This window comes from Chrysochloris asiatica, unplaced genomic scaffold (genome assembly GCF_000296735.1).
Source record: "Chrysochloris asiatica unplaced genomic scaffold, ChrAsi1.0 scaffold00083, whole genome shotgun sequence".
Lineage (NCBI taxonomy): Eukaryota > Metazoa > Chordata > Mammalia > Afrosoricida > Chrysochloridae > Chrysochloris > Chrysochloris asiatica.
The window spans coordinates 8102389-8112596 of record NW_006408601.1 but is presented as its reverse complement, the minus strand read 5'-3'; positions in this window follow the sequence as shown (position 1 = coordinate 8112596).

Sequence of the window (10208 nt, the reverse complement as noted above, 5' to 3'; positions counted from 1 at the left end):
GTAGTTTCAAACTGCTGACCTTGAGGTTGACAGCCCGACTTGTAACCACTACTTTCCCAGAGCTCCTTATTTAACGACTTAGGAAACATCGGAAGAAGATGGAAGGAATACACAGTCATCGTACCAAAAGAAATGGTTGATACTCAGCCATTTCAAGAGGAGACATATGATCAAGAATTGATGGTATTGAAGGAAGAAGTCCAAACTGCACTGAAGGCATTGGTGAAAAGGCTCTAGGAATTGACAGAATACAAACTGAAATGTTTCAACTAATTGATGCAGCATTGGAGGTGCTCTCTTGTCTATGCTAAAACTCTTGGAAGACATCTAACTGGCCAACTGATTGGAAGAGATCCATATTAGTGCCCATTCCAAGAAAGGTGACCCGAAATCATCTGTGAAAATCATCTAACAATACCATTAATATCCCATTCAAGTAAAAATTTTGCCGAAGATAATTCAAAAACAGTTGCAACAGTACATCATCAGGGAGTTGTCAGAAATTCAAGCCAGATTCAGAAGAGAATGTGAAACCAGGGATATAGTTGCTGACATCAGATGGATCTTGTCTGAAAGCAGAAAACACCAGAAAGAAGTTTACTTGTGCTTTATTGACTATTCAAAGGCATACAACTGTGTGGATTATCACGAACTATGGATAACATTGCAAAGAATCCGTATTCAAGAATACTTCATTGTGCTCATGAGGAACCTGTACATGGACCAAGGGGAAGTTGTTTAAGTATAACAAGGGGGTACTGAGTGGTTTAAAATCAGGAAAGGGTGTGCCAGGCTTGTATTCTTTCAACATTTGCATTCAATCTGTATTCTGAGTAAATAATCAGAAAAACTAGATTATATGATAAAGAAAGTGGCATCAGGGTTGCAGGAAGACTATCAATATGCGGATGAAACAAATTGCTGGAAGTGAAGGGACTTATAATATTTACTGGTGAAGACTGAAAACTACAGACTTCAGTGTCGATTTCCCCTCAATGTAAAGAAAACAAAAATTGTCACCACTGGACCAATAAATAACATTATGATAAATGGAGAAAAGATTCAAGTTGTCAAAGATTTCATTTTGTTTGGATCCACATCAACATTTATGGAAGCAGCCATCAAGAAATCAAAAGACATTGTGTTAGGCAACTCTGCTGCAAAAGACCTTTTTAAAATATTAAAGAACAAAGATGTCAGTTTGAAGAATAAGGTGAGCCTGACACAAACCATGCTATTTCCAGTTCCCTCATACGTATGTGGAAGTTAGATGGTGAGTAAGGAAAAGCCAAAGAAGAATCGATGTGTTTGAATTGTAGTGTCAGAATGCTCTTTAGAAGTGAGGATTGCGAGACGTTTGTCTCTCATTTTTTGGACATGTTCTCAGGCGGAATCAATCTCTGGACAAGGACATCATGCTTGGCAAAGTGGAGGGTCAGCGACAAAGAGGAAGTCCCCCCCTCCCCAATAAAATGGATTGACAGAGTGGTAGGAATACTGAGCTCAAACAGACCAGCAAGTTTAAGGATGGCACAGGACCAGGAGGTGTTTAGTTCTGCTGTGCGTAAGGTTGCTATGAATCAGAATCTACCTGATGGCACCTAACAACAGCAACCTACTAAGTGGGAAAAATATCAATTCATCTGAGTCTCACATTAATTCACCAAGATAAGTACTATTGCTATCCCCATTTTACAGATGGGAGAACTAGACTCAGTGAAGCCATGCAGCTACCAAGTAGCAGAATTTGAACTCAAATCTGTCCCTCCATTTCCAAGGCCTATACTTTAAACCAATTCATTTTTTTCTCCCTTAAAATTCTTGTGTTTACTCTGCTGATCTCATGACAGAGCCCACTTGACATATATGTAACTTTTTGCTTTTTTGCCACTTTAGCTATTCTTCACAGACTTCACTAGAGACAACCGACCAGGAACGACTGATCTGCTTTGGGTGGGGTGATGATTAAAAGAAAATTTCCAGGTCTGTACTGGTGAGAATAAGGAGCTCTGGTAGCGTAGTGGTTACGAATAGGGCTGCAAACCTTAAGGTCAGCGGTTCGAAACTACCAGCCGCTCCGCGGGAGAAAGATGAGGCTTTCTACTCCCGTAAAGATTTACACCCTCGGAAACCATATACAGGGTCGCTATGGGTCGGAACCGACTCGACGGCACTTAACAACAACAACAACAACTGGTGAGAATGAGACCCTTAATTGAAGAGCCATCCCCTCTCCCCTGTCAGAGTTACGCTTGAAATCTCACCAGTTCTGGTGAAAGCCAACGCCTGCTGGTCATTCCTGGGGATAGCCTAGGTCTTAGCCAAAGTCAAGGTCCTGAAACTTGCCCTCCTCCCATGGTTTTGACCTCTCTTGGCTTGTATCTAGAGGTCAGTGAGGAACAGACTCAGGAGGGAAGACAAGGCCCCAAAACTCAGGTCTGAGTTGGAGAAACCGGAGAAGGCCCATGGAACAGCTGACTCTGGGCGCCACGTTTTGGAGGTGGCTGCCCCCTCCCCCACACTGGCTGTGCTGTGAGTCACGGGTTTTAAGCTGAGCACTCTGGGAGATTAACCAGCTTTGTGACCAGCTGCTGGAGGAGGATACTTGGCCGAAAGAAGCAGGATAAAGTTACCTTCTCAGAAGTTTATAGGAAGGCCCATAAATGCCCCCAACTGCTGTGGGGCCCATGACCTGGGGCGCTTCCCCCACCCAGGTCCTCAGTGGCTATATTCATCCCCCTTTTATCGCCCACCTGGCAGGTTCTGCTATTCTGGCACCCATTGGTAAACCTGCCACTTGAGGTTCAGTGGTTCCAAGAGTGGTCTTGGGCAATGGGCCTCCCTTCTCCGGATGACACACATTAGAAACAGAACCCGGCTTGGAGTCAGCAGGAAGATTCTGGCTCCAGCCTGGCTCAGGCCTGGGGCAGAGACTGGCAGGAAATTCCTGGAGTGGGCTGGTGGGTCACCAGACTTAGAGGCTTTCCCAAGCAGGGTGTCAAGGACAGGAAGGACCCCACCTCACTGCCTTACAATGTATCATGCCAAGGGACTATGGAGGCAGCTCTGGCATGGGGTACCAGGAGGCCTGGGTCTACTCTGGCTCTCCCATTGACCCTGTGACCTTGTGTCCACATCCACCAGCAGGAGGCCTTGTGGAGACCAGCTGTTTTACAACTGTGTTCTGTGGAACTTTGGGCTAACTGGAAGTGCTTCAGGAATCTCATAAATGTTGAACTAGAAGTTTAGGCTACTAGTAGACTATAACTCTCATCCATAGACCCCATCTTACATATCTATATTCATTGAAAGAGCTATTTTTTTTTTTCTCGTGGATTGACACTATTCATTTGTCCAACAATTATTTATTGAGTGCCCACTATGTGTCCAGGGCCCTTTAACAGAATTTATTTTATAGCAACAGGTATGGTTTTTTTGGTTTCCTATGTGCCAGATTCTGTTGTAGCTGGTGGAGTATATTTTATAGAAAATAAGTGTTATACATTTGAACTTAAAAAATTAACATATAACAACAAAATGGTCCCTCTGTTTTATGTATCAGGTCTAACACAAGAATTTATCTGAATGCAGGGTTCTACTCCTAAAGAAGTTTGGCTTGGAGGGGGCCTTCCACCTTAAAATTTCTTATATTAGGCTATCTGAGGAGACTGTGATTTGGGGGCAGGGGAGGGGGTCATGAAAGTCTCTGATGGGAGATATAATCCAATCCTGTGTGAGCAAGTACCTCTGAATGTCACCTCCCTGAATATGCCACAAAGATGTGGATAAGGAGGGCATTTAAGGGCTATTCCTGTCCATGGTGGGTGACTTTGGGAGGGGCTGGGCAAAGGATCTCTTGATGTCCTCTCCAACCCTGTCCTCTCCACTTGACTTTGTACTCAAGGCCCTAAACTGCTAGCCCTTTGGTGGGAGAAGACCCAAGAAGGATGTAAAAAGAGGCATCTCTGTCCATGGCAGATGGAAGGACCACATTTTGAGCGAGGCTGTGCGCCTTCTGCCAGGACCTGAAGGGCATGTGAGTGGCAGAACAGTGTAGCTTCAGCCTTTGGATCCAAACATGGGGTGTCTAGTAGACCCCAACCAGACCCTGGTTCCCCACCACCCTGTCCACAGTCCATTTGTGTCACCACAGATGCCAACTCTGTGCCAAGCACTTTACATCTGGCCCCTTAACATACCTGCATGTGTAAAATTTTAACCACATGTTATGGATGGGCAAATGCAAGGACCTGCTACAGGTCAGATTCTGTACTAAGAGCTGGGGATCCAGCAGAGAGTTTAACAGGGCTCATTCTAATGTAGGGAGAGAAACAGGGAATGCGAGGAATAACTAACATATATTAAAAAAACAAAACAAAAGCCCACTGCCAATGAGTGAATTTCAACTCATAGCAATCTTACATAGGGTTTCTGAGACTGTAAATTTATATGGAAGCAGATGGTCTTATCTTTCTCTCATGGAGCAGCTGGTGGGTTTGAACTAGCCACCTTATGCCATCAAGACTCCTTAACACTTACATGGTGGTGGTGGTTGTGTACCACCAAGTCAATTCTGACTCATAGCAAATCTGTATAGGGTTTGTGAGGCTGTAAATAAATCTTAATGGTAGCAGAAAGTCTCATCTTTTCCCCATGGAACGACTGGTAGAGTTGAATTACTGATCTTTCAGTTAGCAGCCTAGCTTGTAATCCACAAGACCATTAGGGTACCTTGACACTTGTTAAATGCCTTTCAGTTGGTTCTGACTCATAGCAACCCTGTTCAGGGTTTCCAAGGAGCAGCTGGTGTGTTTGAGTTGCCAACCTTGCAAGTTTAGTGCTTTATCCCACAGTGCCATACCAGTACCATACGACAGACTCTTTCCTTAAGTGAACTCAATCCTATCACTGTTACCCTAGTATCATCATTCCCATTTTATAGATGGGGTAACTGACACAAAAAGATTCTTGTCCGACGGTCATGAAGCAAGTAAGATATAGCTGAGATTTGAATCCCAGCACTTGGGCTCCTGAGTTCAAGCATTTAATCACCATTTTGTGCTCATTGTAATAATAGTCATTCCATATCTCCATCAATTTCTATATGCTGCATAGTTTGTTCCCAGCCCTGGGGCAACTGAGAAGAGAGGACAGTCCTTGCTATCTCTTAGCTCCTTCTCTAATATGAGAGGCCGATGCACCACCCAGGGTGGAGAGAGCAGTGCTTGTGATCCACACTGGATGCTGTAGGATAAGCACTGGACTTCTAACTGCAAGGTTGAACCCGCCAGCCACTCCTCAGAAACCCTACACAGGGTCACTGAGTCAGAACTGATTGGAAAACACTTAACAACAACAAGGGCATGAAAAGATCTGCTTCTGACTTTGATTTTGGCCAGCTAGATGATTTGGGGCAAGGCATATAACCTCTTGGAATCTCTGTTGCCTCATCAGAAAGATAGGGATAATGATACCCACTTTCCAGGACTGACTGGGAGTAAATGAGATAATGTACAGACAGTGTCAAGCACTGTGCAAGACAGATAAATGGTAGTTGTTATTATTAACGATATTGAGGGATGAAAGAAGGAGGAAGAGGAGGATTCTGTGTAACTTGCCTGTGTTTGAGTCCTGTGCTTGGCTAGAGGCTGGCCCGTTGTGTCCAGTCCTCTTTCCAGCCCCTAGTCTGTCCAGGCACCTGCTGTGGGTCCTGGCATCCCATGGCAGGGCTAAGGAAGGGCCATGGTGAGGCCAGGAGGGCGGGTGAGGACAGCCCAGCCCAGGTTCTCAGTGCTGAGGGGTCTAGTGTGAGGGCAGGGCTGCTTCTAGCAGCTGGGGGAGTCTCTCTGGAAGGAGAGAAGGCGTGTTTGTATATGGGGAAGTGAATAGAGACAGAGCTAACCAGATCTTTCTTCCTTCCGCTTAGAAATGAAGCCATCTAGCCGGCTCGGAGTCCATGGTAGGGCTGGGCCAATGGCTCTGCTGTCCAGTGTCTCATCTCTGTAAGCATTCCTCACCACTTAACATGTGTCCAGACCTGGTGTGGGCCTTGGACTAAGGACATGGGAGAAACTTAAGCCAGGCATGATCCTAGGTCTGCAAGGAGAGGGAAGGGGTGGGGTGTGTGTAGGAAGGACTTACTAGAGGAGTTGGCTCCTGAGCTCTAGGAAAGGAGGGTCTCTTCCCAGGTGAAAAGGCCCGGAGGCTCATCTGTGGAGTTAGATATGAGCTCAGTTCTAACACAAACTTTACTCAGGACCAACTATTTTGGTAGAAAACAGACAGAGTGAAGCCAGTTTGGAGGTCTTTAGCAAGGCCTTGGTTAGGAATGGGCTTGAGGGCTCAGATGCCCCTTTTGTGGTCTTTATCTCAGCACCAGGGATTTGGGTGCCCTGCAGTATACATAGCTTCAACACTGCTGCTGGGAAGCAGCCTCCCAAAGGATATTACATCCCCAAAACCGTATCAGCAAGAACTTGAGCAATAGATCCAATAAAGGAGGGAGTTCTCCCAGGCAGGTGACATCCTTCCTTTTCCCCCTTCAGGGCGTTATGTGCATTCGGCTAGAACTGCCCCATAGGGTTCCCGAGACTGTAATCTTTATAGAGCAGATTGCCAGGTCTTTGCTCCCACAGAGCAGCTGGTGACTTCTAACTGCTCACCTTTCAGTTAGCACCACTAGGATTCCTTCCTCTTCTCCCTACTGGGGTGCAATCGTGTGACAGTCTATAAACATGCAACCCGAAGAGCCCCATACATAGTCTTTCATAGAGACCCTCACAATATGGGCTAGGTTCTGGGCAGTGACACAATCAACCTAGGGTGACTATAGGCACTGTCATCGAAAAAGCACCTCCAAGGATCCCAGTCAGATCCCCAGGGGTGCAGATCCACGGAAATGCCATCACACGGTGACAAATGCTCACGGTGGTCCTCAATCAAGTGGTGTCCACTCGATTGCTAGCACCCTGACACACGGCGGGCACCTTCCGGCCGCTGCCCCGCTCAGCCGGTGGCCGTCAGGGACAGCCGCAGGGCCCTCTGTGACCCACGTGCACGCGCCCCGGAAGCCGCACATATCCGAGCACACTCCAGCGCGGGCTAACGAGCCCAGAGCATTTCTCGGCAGGAGGGAGCCAGTTGTTGGGCGGGGCCGCCGCGGTCACACAGCATTAGGCCTGCGGCCGCCCCACCAGGTGTGGCCACTGGTCCTAATCCCTGGCCCAGGCCTGCTAAGCCGGGCCTGAGCGACGCCACAGCTGGGGGCGGCCGGCCACGCGCCGCCCCTCACCGCAGCCTCAGCCCCACCCCCTCCCGGGCCACGTGCCCTCCATCCCTGGGCCCCTTTTCCTGCCCTTTGTAGCCCTCGCCCCTCTCCACCACCTACTGACCCTGTGCTGGCAACATTCCCTTAGACCCTTCTGAAGACTTCGCCCTCTCCTCATTTGCCCACCAGGTTCAGGCACAACTTTCTCCGTCTCAGTCCCCAAGCAGGCTAGAATCCCCCATACCCTCCCCTACCTCAGAACCACCCACCTGCCAGCTCCCTGCCTACTCTCTCCAGGACCTCATGACTGGACGCACCTCCTTTACTCTCCATGCCTCTGCTTTATCCACACTGTCCCTTTCAGGGCCTCTTTGGCCTCCTCTGCTACCTGGATCTGTAAAGTCCCAGCCAGCTAACCCCCTGTCCCTCTCCACACATCCTGCTATATCCAGAAATGAATCACCGCCTCTCAGGGCAGTCATGTTATTGTTGTGTGTTGTTAAGTTCGGCGGAGTCATTTCCTAGTGACCCTGCATACAGTTTCCAAGGAGCATTGTTGGAGAGTTTGAACTGCCCACTTTGAGGTTAGCTGTCCAGTGCTGATCCTACAAATTCACTTCAGGTCTTATCATCTAACTCTTTTGAACCCCTAGATGGTTCCAGGCTCTTTGGGGGAATCCCAGAACCTTTCTGTGCCTTAGTTTTACTGTTCTGAAAAATAAAGAGATGTGATTAGGTGACTCCTGAGTATCCATTTTCCTTTGCTGTGGTATGACATTAGTAAGGCCGTGTTTGTTCAGTCATCCGGATTTTAAGGAGTAGTCTTAGAGGGCACCCACCTGGTCCCATCCCTTCAACCTCTGGTGTGGGGGTGAAAAAGAGAAACAGGATGGAATCTGGGTGCTTAGGTCTGGGCCAAAGCTTGGAGCTGGCTATAGGGGGTCTCTCTCACCTTGGGATGCCCCCTGGGATGCCCCCAGTGGCCTGCTGGGGGTCCTGGCCTCAGACACTACCAGTATTGGTGCTGATGGACAGCTCTGGCAGGTGGGAGCCTGCTGATCACCCCGACAGCCCTGCCCACCTGTCACCCTCCTGCTCGGGTGACTGGCTGCCTGACCCACTGACCAACTTCCTGTTGCCTCCCAGCACCCTGGGCACTGTGTGAGTGAGGCTACCGTGCCCTGTGCCCTGACCTTTAGCTCTTCCCAACAACTTGCTGGCTTAGCGCACGCAGCACACAACTATCACATGCAGATAGACGCTCACTGCACGCACAGGCATTTGCACCAACATAGAGCTGATACATATATGCCCATATCTGGACCTGCTTCTTGCTCCTACAAGCTGAGCCAGATTTCTTCTCCCCAAGCGGGAGAAAGCAGGCATTGCTGTCTTGGTGACAACAGAGCTTAAGTGCAAAGGCACTAAGTCAGCCCTGTGAGAAGTTAACTTTCCTGCAATTAGACTCCTCATCTGTCAAAGGGGGCGGGATGTGTGATTATAATAGGATTGTTTTAAGATTCAAACCAGAAAATACATAGAAAGGACTTAGGATAGTTAACTATCAAAATGTAAATCCCTAATACATGTAAACCGTTAATATTATTCTCCAGTGGGGGCTGAGAGGCTCCTGGGAACACACTAGTGGATTATGTTCCTTTAATGAGCCATTCTGGCCATAACTGTTCAAATGGTTATAATTTAGCCTAATTGTATTTATATTCCACTTTCCACATTGGGAGAGGCTGTGTCAATTCCCTAGATTCTGTGCCATTTCTACAAGCTTACCTGGATCCTGGCTATAATAGCTCATTCTCTACTGTTGACAAAGCAGAAAACCCCACAAAGCTCTACTTGAGTTGTTTTGTGAACTCTGGGTTGGTTCCTTGGGCTCATATATCTTCATTATAGAATCTGTTCTAGACCTTCTCCCCAGAGCAACATCAGAATACTGGTCCATATATATTTGGATTCACTTTGTTCTTTCTTGGCAAGAGGACACTGTTTTCCTCTTCCAACAGTCTGACCCCTGTCAGCCCCAGATCTCAAAGACCATCAACAACACTTCAATAATTCATCTCACATGCTCTTGGGTCCTTAGAGTGGGATTTCTTAGGACCCTAAGAAAAGAATGTACTTAGCAGAATTCTGAGTTCTAGAACAATCTCACCCAATGTCTCCTTCAATTTGCTTTGTTGTTATTGTTAAGTGCTGTCAATTTGGTTCCGACTCATAGCGAACCCGGATATGGTTTCTGAGGAGTGACTGATAAATTTGAACCCGCAACCTTGCGATTCAAATAATCTTGTGATCCAGTGCATTATCCTGCAGCACCACACCACCAGACTTAATTCCATCCTTTGCAATGTTTGAGAAATGAATGAAGTGGCAAGAGGTTCATTCCTCTCTATGGAGACAATAAATACAAGATGGAACTGGGAATTTCTTCTAGTTCCCTGATACTTTCAGCTCCAGTGGGAAGTTGTCTTTGCTCTATTTCTTGCCCTAAATAAAACTCAAATAACCACTTTTTGCATGTTTCCAAGCTTGATATTGTACAAGACCTCTCCCTTCCTGACTCCCTTCTCTCAAGCCCTCTGTTTGGCTTCTCCTTGGACGTATTAGTTATCTATTGTGGTGTAGCAAATGACCCCCAAATTTAGCAACTTAAAACAACAAACTTTTATTATCTCATAGTTTCTGGGAGTCAGGAATATAAGAAAAATTGAACTCTAACTCTGGTTCATGATTTCTCACAAGACTACAATCAGGGATTGACTGGGGCTGCAGTGATCTCAAGACTTGACTAGCAAAGGACATATGACCCAGCTCACGTATGTTGGCAGACCTTAAGTCCTCACTGGATGTTGCCTGGAGACATCAGCTGCTTGTTATGTGGGCCCCTCAATGGGGCAGCTCACAGCCTGGCAGCTGGCTTCTC